The sequence below is a fragment of the Leptonychotes weddellii genome, chromosome 12 (assembly GCF_054177405.1).
Source record: "Leptonychotes weddellii isolate Sample4059 chromosome 12, ASM5417740v2, whole genome shotgun sequence".
NCBI classification, from domain to species: Eukaryota; Metazoa; Chordata; class Mammalia; order Carnivora; family Phocidae; genus Leptonychotes; species Leptonychotes weddellii.
The window spans coordinates 46,975,808-46,986,494 of record NC_138380.1 but is presented as its reverse complement, the minus strand read 5'-3'; the positions used below and the strand labels follow the sequence as shown (position 1 = coordinate 46,986,494).

General features: G+C 42.5%; 1 protein-coding gene across 4 annotated transcripts in view; it reads left to right on the top strand.

Annotated features, from left to right (window-relative positions):
- CCDC126 (coiled-coil domain containing 126) overlaps positions 1-10,687 on the top strand; it is an 81,050-nt gene that overhangs the window by 32,644 nt on the left and 37,719 nt on the right. The window contains exons 1-2 of one of the 4 annotated variants that reach the window (XM_081800425.1): positions 506-755; positions 3,425-3,561. The exons of 1 other annotated variant lie outside the window; for it this stretch is intronic. The gene's annotated coding sequence lies outside the window, so the exon portion shown is untranslated. Of the gene's footprint in view, positions 1-505; positions 756-3,424; positions 3,562-10,687 lie in introns of those variants that run through there. 2 more of the 4 variants (XM_081800426.1, XM_081800424.1) reach the window with 2 other exon arrangements.

Sequence of the window (10,687 nt, the reverse complement as noted above, 5' to 3'; positions counted from 1 at the left end):
GACTTTTAAATTAACCTGTTTAACTTTTATTAATTGTAACAATCTATCTGTAGATACTTTTGGATTTGCCACATACATAATAATGACATCATCAGTGAAAAATAACAATTTGTTTCTCCTTATTTAATCGTTAGTCCTTTTATTTTTCTTGCCTTACTCCACTGACTAAGGGCATTCAGGGGCAATAACGTACATTCTTGCAGGCAGCACACTTTTAATCACTAAGTCCTTTTGCCTCCAGCTCACAGCCTTGGAATTATTAGTCGCCTGCTGGAGGATCAGGAGTAAGACGCCCACACTCTCCTTTCAGCTACTGCAGGGAGTTAAGACAGAGCGTCTGCCTCCCGTAAACTCATTTTCCAATCCAGGAGAAGCCGGCAGCTTCCTCTGGTTGCCACGCAACGGCGTCGTCCTGCCCCAGGAGTAGGATCAGCCCTGCCGCCGCCTCCTCATTCCCGGACTACATCCCCCATAATGCCGCGCGCCGCGATCGGCTGGTCTCCGAAGTGGGGGAAGGGCCAGGACGGGCCGGGAGGCGGAGCGGAAGCGGACTGCGAGGGACGAGAAGAGTAGAATATCCACGAGCTGGGAACCACCTCGTCCGTGATTCTCAATCTTGGCGTTTCTCCATCCCGACCTGGAGGCTGCTTCGCGAGCGCAGGACGCAACTGACGCCTGCTAATCGACTTTCGCTGCGCGCCCCGGCTCGGGAGCCCGTTGGCGGCGGCGACAGTGACAAGAAGCCCACAGGCAAGGTAATGGGGAGGGGGCGAGAGCGAAGCGGGGGGTGGAGGCGACTCCGCCCGCCCGCCCCGCGCCTCTCCGGTATCCCCCTCAGGCCCGGCGGCCGCCCTTCCTCCGCCGTGTCCCGCTCGTGCCCCCCGCCCCACCCGGGCCGCTGCCCCCAGGTGTCCTCAGAGAACCGGCTCGGGATCTGCCAGTAGCCCGCGGCCGAGGAGGCTCTTTGTCCCTGCCCCTCCGGGTCTGACCGCCGTGGCCCGGTGGGCCCCGGGCGGAGAACCGAGCGAGACTTGGACTGCTTGATCCGAGCGGGGCGGGCTCGGTCCCATGGCCACTGGCGCCGGGGAGCGACCGACCTGGTGCAGGGATGGAGGAGCGCCCGCGCGGCAGCCGCGCTCACTTCTTTTTCTGCTTTTGACAGCTCAGCTCTGTTCTACTTTGAGGGAGAAAGTCAGTTGGCCCCTTTTTTACCCCCTCTTCAAACTCAGCTCCTGGGTGACTGGTAAGGATGAACTTAAACAGCTGTGTCGACTGTGACTTACACACTTGAAATCGGTACTAAGAGGGGCTCAGGCAGCCTGGGTTCCCATCCTGATCGAGGCACTGCCTGGCTTTATGACCTTGGTTAATTAAAGGTTCTAAGCCTGAGTTTCCTCATCAATCAAGTGGAGATAACAGTACACACCTTTAAGTTGTTGGAATAAAAAATAATGTGCTTACAGTGACATTAATTCCTTTGATGAAAAAATCCTTTGAATATCATACTTTTATTAGTTATACTGAAGTGGCCTCTGGATTTATGAGTTTTGTGCTTTTCTTTGTTTAATGATTAGCACCCTAGTTTGTGTGTTCTTCACTTAATACCTTGTTCACTTTAAATCTGAGGAAGGAATTCCTTTAAAGTATGCTGTCTTCTTAATTTCTACAGTTTTAAGATGGCTGAGAATGTTCTTAGGAAATTGATGACTCTGCTTTTCTGTGGATCAGCTCTGGAGATACAAGGACTTATTCTCACTGCCCCCTCCCCCCCAGCTGTGTCCTTTGGGAGAATCTTTAGAGGAGCTTAAGTGTTTGTTTTGGCAGAGTAAGCATCTAGGTGTTCTGCAATCCTGACGTGGGGCTTCACTATCTTTACCTTATGTCAACTTTTTTCCACCGCTCTGTACAATTTCTCACTGGTTAATAATTTTACCCCTTTGGGATTTTTGTTTGCCAGTGGTAGTTTTCCCAGAACAAATTGAATGAATGCAATAAAATTTATAAGGAGTGATTTGAAACATTTCACATTAGTTCCTCTATAGTTTTGGTTCTTGCACTGTTCTCTCCTGATATTTACTGACATTGGTGATGAGTTTTTCTTTAAGGAAATCCTTATGGTCCTTCATTGATTTTTTTCATTGAAAATGTTTGTTATGGGGGCGCCTGGGTGGCTAAGTCGGTTACGCGTCTGCCTTTGGCTCAGGTCATGATCTCAGAGTCCTGTGATCGAGCCCTGCATCAGGCTTTCTGCTCTGCGGGGAGTCTGCTTCTCCCTCTCACCCTCCCTCTGTTCTCTCTCTCTCTCAAAGAAATAAATAAAAATCTTTAAATAAAAAAAAAAAAGGAAATTCTGTTATGTACTACTTTGGGTTCAAACGCTGTTGTGTAATACGTGAAGTAACAAGTCCTGAGTAACGCTGTTTTTGAGTGTACAGTTATAGTGGAAGAAAAGCCAGTAGGGCCCTGATGAATTTTCTATGTCATGTCTTCAGTGACTGATGCATTTAAAAAAAATTTAAGAAGAAAAGGAGAAATCTGATGAATGTATTTCATAAGGATAATAGAGAGCAAGGAACTAAGTAAGGGGAAAACTTATTTAAACTGTGGGAGATGACCTATGCATATAAAGATTTCTTAAAATCTGATTCTCTTAAAAATATGTGGCAAAAATACTCATTTTGAAAAAAAAAAAAGTTTCTATGTTGGTGTTAGTGCAATACAGGACAGAGAGTAATGGACTATGGAAATAGGAGACCTTGGTTTTTGTCCTAGCTCTGTCACTATCTGTATAACCTTATGTTCCTTTGTGGTCCTCATTTTCCTCATGCCTAACATAGTGAATTGGTCTGGTTCCAAGGACTCTTCTAGTTCAGACTTTCAATGATAAAGGTTTTTAGATGTTCTTTTTTAACATGGTACAAATTCAAATAAGCCCTTTTAGTCATATATTTGTGTTTTAGGGGTTTTTTATTCCCCACCTCGAGGAAGGGGATGCACATGTAGGAACTAGAAAGCTGCCACAAACAAGCATTCCTCCTTCATGAACTGCACATGTTTTTTCTACATTTTTGACATTTTCTACATTTTGACGTGCTTAGTTCTCTTTCTCTCTACTGTGTATCTCTTATTTTACTTATAACCTCTGTTTACCTGTTGTGAATCTACTTTGTCAGTCCCCTAATCCAAACTTCATTGTTTCTTTTTGTGAATTCTTTCCCTTTTTGCTCCTATTCCCAACATCCTGGTGATGGCTCTTTTTTTCCCAAGGCCTCAGGCAAAGGTGCCCACTGCTAGTCTAGTTAGCTGTGGAGGGGGAGGTGGGTTCATGTGTCACAAAACATGATTGGTTGAGGCTGTGGGCAGGTGACTGAAATATCTGGTACAGCCTAATATATTTTATTTTATTTATTTATTTATTTGACAGAGAGAGAGAGAGCGCGTGTGCGCATGCACGCTCGTGAGCATGAGCACGGCAGCAGCAGAGAGAGAGGGGCTCGATCCCAGGACTCCGGGATCATGACCAGAGCCGAAGGCAGATGCTTAACTGACTGAGCCACCCAGGTGCCCCAGCCTAATATGTTTTGGATTAAACTTTTACTGTGTTATAGTGATTGAGTAGTTTCCCTTTTGTCCTCTTCTTAACCCTGAATTACTTTACCCATTTTCTTTTATCTTTGTACTCTTCAGAGCTATTATCTTCTCTCTTTTCTCCCAAATATGCTATCTAAAAATGATCTGATATCTTGAGACATGTTTCTGTATCTTAGCTGGAATTTTAGTGTAGCTTCTCTCAAAGCAGTTCACATTTAGAATTTTAGACCTAATTAGGAGTAGATGGTTGTGTTTTCTGTTAATTTTTTTCCCTAGATATTAGCCTTGGGCAATATTGTGTAGAAAAAGTATTTTAAGAATGGGCCTTTCCCCCTGAAATTACATTCCGAGGTCAAGTCTGTGGAGGACTTACTTCTGAGTCTTTTTTTGGAGAGAACTGTCTGAACCTTTGTTCTCTGGTGAACATACTGTGTCTTTTTGTAAAGTATATCTGCTTCTCTAACTGTAAAGTACTTGGGAGACTAGTAGGCACTGATTCTTGTAGCACCTTTGGCTGAGCGAGAGCTTCTCTCCTTGCTAGTTGCTGTTATTGCTGTTAATTAGTTAGTTGATAGTTACTTTAGCTGTAGTCATAAACAAGCGCAAAAAGCAGAGCATTAAATAAATGCAAAAATGGGATTTGAAGGGGAGATTTTTTTAGGTAGGATTATCATCTATTAATGTTTTTAATGTTGCTATTGCAATGTTTCCATAAAAAATACAAAGCAAGTATTTCAAGACAGGCAGTGTGAAATGAAGTGTTTTTAAAATTTTTGACTGCAACCCATAGCAAGAGATCTTTTTATGTCAAGACTCCATAGATACACAAGTGTGTGTGTGCATGCATGTGTCTGTGTAAGAAAAAAATATACGTATATAACTGAAAGAAAACTGACATAAAATCTGTAGTGTGTACAGTCTACTTGGATAGTTTCTATTTTATCTTGTTTTTTTAAAAAGTGCTATTTGCAAACCGTTAAGTTGATTTTTGTTCCTTGCTTTTGAAAAACACGAGGATCCTGGGCGCCCGGGTGGCTCAGTTGGTTAAGTGACTGCCTTCGGCTCAGGTCATGATCCCGGAGTCCTGGGATCGAGTCCCACATCGGTCTCCTGGCTCAGCGGGGAGCCTGCTTCTCCCTCTGACCCTCTCCCCTCTCATGCTGTTTCTCTCTCTCTCTCAAATAAATAAATAAAATCTTTAAAAAAAAAAAAAACCCACGAGAATCCTGTGCTGAGAGTTTGGATGCCTAATTTCCCCCCATTTGTTTGCCGATGGGTAGTCATTAATCCTCTGTGCTTCACTTTCCTTTTCTTTAAGATGAGGGTGACCTCTGTCTTGACTGTAGTAATAATGTTGAACTAATATATTTGTCTTCAGGTCCCTGGCTAGGGAGAAACCACTAAACATCTTGCTTAAATACCTAGTTGTTTGTTTCCCTGTTTGCTATTTGGTAAGTGGCAAAAAAGAACTTTGAACAGATCTTCAGAGATTATTGGGATGGAGACGTTAAGACCTTTAATAAATGTGAAAACCAAGAAAAAAGTTTCCCCCTTTTTTTCCTTTTCTACCTTTTTGTCCTTTGACAAGAAATCTTTTAGAGTTTGAAAATTTCTATTTAAAATGCTTAGTAACCGGGCGTCTGGGTGGCTCAGTCCGTTAAGCGTATGACCCTTGATATCAGCTCAGGTCTTGATCCCAAGGTCGTGAGTTCAAGCATTGGGGTGCATGCTGGGCGTGGAGCCTACTTAAAAAAAAATTGCTTTATAACCATTTTAAGTTAACACGCTGGCACATTGCTACCTAGATTTTATTCCATATCCCATCTTACCGCACTGCCCCCTTCATATTAGAAAAAGGTAATAGGAATATATTTATATATTTTTCTGTGCAAAATCACTATATCAGATTATTACTATACCTATATATTACCGAACAGTGGAACTGCCATTCTTCTAAGCAAGGGGAACACAAAACTTTATTTGCTTGTGAGTTTCTTTCTGTTCACTTCGGACGATTTCTCCAAACCAGGCCATTCCATGCTGGGGATTGGGAATCCCTCCCATTCTCATTTGTTTGTACCGAGGAGACTAGGAATAAGGAATTTACTGCCTGCTCCCAAGATTCTGGTCAGAAAAGAATTCTAAAGGTTTTAGTTAGAAGGAAATTGGAACCAGACTTTACTTCCTCTTCTTTTTTATTTTTTTTCAAGATTTTATTTATTTATTTGAGAGAGAGACAGCAAGAGAGGGAACACAAGCAGGGGGAGTGGGAGAGGGAGAAGCAGGCTTCCCACTGAGCAGGGAACCCGATGCGGGGCTGGATCCCAGGACCCTGGGATCATGACCTGAGCTAAAGGCAGATGCTTAACGACTGAGCCACCCAGGCGCCCCTTTCCTCTTCTTTTTTAGATCAGACCTCCCTAGAGGGCCTTACTTGACCTGATACTTCACGTAGACTCTTCATATATCCTCACATCACCCTGTTTGTTTATTTTCTCCATAGCAGTTTATGACAAGCTGAAATTAACTTGTTTCTGTGTTTGCTTGTTTATTGTCTCCAATTGAAACATAATCTCCACAAGAAGAGGAATCCTGTCTTGTTTCACCTTTCACATCTCCAGTTTCTGGTACATAGTAGGTACTGCAGTAAATATTGTGAATGAATAAGCGAGCAAATGAGTGAGTAAACCAAGTTGTTCATGCTTTAAATGAAACTTCGTAAAGATTGTTGAGCTTAGGCCTTTATGCGGCCCTCCCCACCCCCAAATTCTTTTTTCTGGAACTATGTTTTTTCTTATCAGTGTCTGCTGGTCATTGTGAAGGTGTCTCCATCTAGAAGATCTTGTATTTATCTGTGCTTTACTTCGTATTTTTTCTGTTGTTTTTTGCTTATGTAAAAAAAAGCTAAGCTCTAAGATTTCTTAAATCCTTCTTGCAGCAACTTTGTAATAGTTTGATTTATGGGAATAAAGTGTATTTGAAACTTTAATGTGCCCACTTGATAATTTAATGAATAGTCCAAGCATATATTTTCGGAATTTTAGGATCATTGCTCTAAACTGCCATTACTGTTTTCTGGTTATGTTCTCTTTTTTTTTTTTTTTTAAAGATTTTATTCATTTATTTGAGAGAGAGAAGAGAGCACAGACTGGGGGGAGGGGCAAAAGGAGGGGGGGAAGCAGACTCCTTGCTGAACCCGTTGGGGTGGGGACCAGGACCCCCGAGATCACGACCTAAGCTGTAGGCAGACAAACGCTTAACTGAACCACCCAGGCACCCTCTGGTTATGTTCTTTTAAAGCAAAACAGTACAGTTCATTCAGTATTTACAAACCTAGCCTTTCTAGTGGAGGCAAAGAAAGTAGTATGGTATAGAGAAAAACCTAAATAGTGAGTCAGGACCTGTCTTCTAGATCAATATAGTTTCTGCCATTAACTGCCTCATTAGGCAAGATATCCTAGGTTTTATTTCATCTGAAATGTCAGGGGATTGTATTAGATTTCTTCTCAGGTTCATCTAGCCCCAAAATGGATAATTGAAGGTACTTTAATTGTATCTCGAAACTTCCAACATTGCAGGGAAGTCATTGCTGCTTGGAAGAAGGTGGGGTTAGACTCAGGGATGTGCTTAAAGTAAACTCTAAGTATCTCTACTGATTGTTCACTGGGCTCTGTGGGCGTTGTGGCAGCAGCGTAGGGCAGGTTACTGTTGCCCTCAGGAACATGGGATTGTGGGGACAAGGCTCATGACTGGATGAGAAGGTGGGATATGTGAAATCAGCTGATATAAAGTAATGTGCTGTGAGAGCCGATCAGCAAGGACTGGGGTAATGTGATGAGGTTTTGAAATCCTTCTGGTGAAGGTAGCGTTTAAAGAGATACTCTAGTCTCATTTTAGGCTGTTTGGAAGATGAAGTCTTCTCAACAGTATGCCATTATATCATTTTTTAGGACTGGGTAATTCTTCAGTAACTAGTACCAATGAAATATTTCATGCTGTCCACAAATTTTGAGTAGAAACTTGCTCAAGCCTGCAGCCTTCTGATAGCTGTTAGCTAACTGAATGAGAGGATGTAAGGAAACATGCTTCATAAATAAAAATACATGTAAACATAAGGTGTTATCATTACTATTGTATGAGACAGTGAGAAGACTGGCTTGATTGGGGGAGATATTTTTGTGACTAATGGGAAATAAATTTGCCTTTGGGGACTGATTACGGAGGGCCGTGAGAGCTAATCAGAGGAGTTTTATTTAGGTCTAGTAAAACATCTCCTGTATTAGCTCAGATAACTCAGATTATCAAGAATTACTGTCATTGGGATGCCTGGGTGGCTCAGTCGTTAAGCGTCTGCCTTGGCTTAGGTCATGATCCCAGGGTCCTGGGATCGAGCCCCGCATCGGGCTCCCTGCTCCGCGGGAAGCCTGCTTCTCCGTCTCCCACTCCCCCTGCTTGTGTTCCCTCTCTCGCTGTGTCTCTCTCTGTCCAATAAATAAAATCTTAAAAAAGAAAAAAAAAGAATTACTGTCATTGCTGTATTAGTACCTGACACTAATAGTAAAAGTTAGTGTATATTGAGTAGTATGAGGTGTCATTTCTCTTTACCAGTATTAGGTAACTCCTGTTGTCCCCATTATATAAATGAGGACATCGGGGTCTAGGGAGATAAAGTAACTTGCTCAAGGTTTTAAAGATAGAATATATAATTTCATATGGAGTACCTTGAGGCTGGAGGTGGGGCAGGAGTGGGAGTGCTCCTTTTTGAAGAGGCTACATTTGAGATAACGATATTAAAAAATGAAAAGGAACTAGCTGCGGGGAGAGCATTCCAGGGAGGTGAAGAGCAGTTGTATACAGACCCTGAGGTCAGAAAGAATTTGGTTTGTCTTGCCTGGTGTGGCTGTAGCACAGTGAGCAAGTAGAAGTGGTGTGAGATTAGGACAAGAGAGATGAGGGTTTAGAAGTCAGATTTTGCAGGGCCTTGGGGCCTGAGGTAAAGAGTTCTAATTTTTTTTAAGTGCAGTGGGAAACTGTTGAAGGGTTTTTAAGCAGGGGAGTAATGTGATATGACTTTGTGTGTGGTAAAAAATACATCACATAAAATGTACCATTTGAACCATATTTAAGCGTACAGTTCAGTGACACTAAGTACGTTCATGAGGTTGTGCAAGCATCACCATTATACATCTCCAGAACTTTTTCATCATCCCAGAGTAAAACTCTGTACCCTAAACTTTAATGGTTCTTTTTTTTTTCTTAAGATTTTATTTATTTAACAGAGAGAGAGAGAGCGCAAGAGCAGGAACAGAAGCAGGGGGAGTGGGAGAGGGAGAAACAGGCCTCCTGCAGAGCAGGGAGCCCGATGCGGGGCTCGATCCCAGGACCCCGAGATTGTGACCTGAGCTGAAGGCAGACGCTTAACGACTGAGCCACCCAGATGCCCCTGTACTCTGAACTTTAAACCATAGCTCTCCATTCTTGTCTCCCCAGCCCCAGCCCCTTGGTAACTACCATTCTACTTTCTGTCTTGATGTATCTCACTGTTCTAAGTACCTGTATGAAGTGGAATCATACAATATTTGTCTTTTTGTGTATAGTTTATTAACTTAGTATGATATATATATACTTTTTTGTAAAGTAGGTTCCATGCCCGACATGGGGCTTGAACTCATGACCCTGAGATTAAGAGTTGTGTGCTCTACCGACTGGCTAGCCAGGTGCCCCTTAGTATGATGTCTTTAAGGTGCATCTGTGTTGTAGCTTGCATCAGAATTTTTTTCCCATTTAAGCCTGAATAATGTTTCATTGTATATATATACCACATTTTGTTTATCTGTTCATTTTTTGGACACTTGGGTTATTTCCACCTTTTGGCTATTGTTGACTAATGCTGCAGTGAACATAGGTGCACAGGTATCTCTGAGTCCCTGCTTTCTTTTTTTTTTTTTAAAGATTTTATTTATTTGAGAGAGAGAGAATGAGAGACAGAGAGCACGAGAGGGAAGAGGGCAGAGGGAGAAGCAGACCCCCTGCTGAGCAGGGAGCCCGATGTGGGACTCGATCCTGGGACTCCAGGATCATGACCTGAGCCGAAGGCAGTCGCTTAACCAACTGAGCCACCCAGGCGCCCCTCTGAGTTCCTGCTTTCAATTCTTTAGTGATTATACCCAGAAGTGGAATTGTTGGATCATAACGGTAATTTTGTGTTTAATTTTTTGAGGAACTGACGTACTGTTTTCCACAGTGGCTGAATCATTTCTCATTCCTATCAGCAGTGTACAAGAGTTTCAATGTCTCCACATCTACCAACACTTGTTTTTGTGTTTTGTTTTTTTTTTGATAAATGTTACAGGGGAAGAAAAATCTTTTTTCTCTACCTTCTTAGGTTCAGTAATTAAACTGACAAAAGCCAGATTAACAGGAGGAAAAGGCTTATTTCATATGTAAATGAGGGTCATTACAGACATGAAACGAAAACCGAAGAAGCAGGTAGGCCTGAGAGCTTATATATCATTTAGACAAAGAGCCATAAATCGTGAAGACCTGACAAGACAAAGGAAAAGGAGTTTTAGCTTCTAGAGGCAGTAAATTGTGAGAAGGTAATATGTGGGGGAAACTAATGGAATGTACGGGTTGTTTAAGATGTATTTGTACAGATTTTTTTTTTTTTTTTAAAGATTTTATTTATTTATTTGACGGAGAGACACAGCGAGAGAGGGAACACAAGCAAGGGGAGTGGGAGAGGGAGAAGCAGGCTCCCCGCAGAGCAGGGAGCCCGATGCGGGACTCGATCCCAGGACCCTGGGATCATGACCTGAGCCGAAGGCAGTCACTTAACCGACTGAGCCACCCAGGCGCCCTATTTGTACAGATTTGTCTCAACATCAGTTCCCTGTCTCTCATGATGAGAATGTTGTCACCTTTCTGATTTGAAATTCTTGGAGAGCAAAGCAGGGAACACTTCCTGCATCTGATGTTTCTTAGTCATCTTCACTTCCAAATAATCTTTATACCACAGTGGCATACTTTAGGATGCCCTTCCTATCCTAAAAATGGGTATGAAGTGGTATCTCATTGTGGTTTTAATTTGCATTTC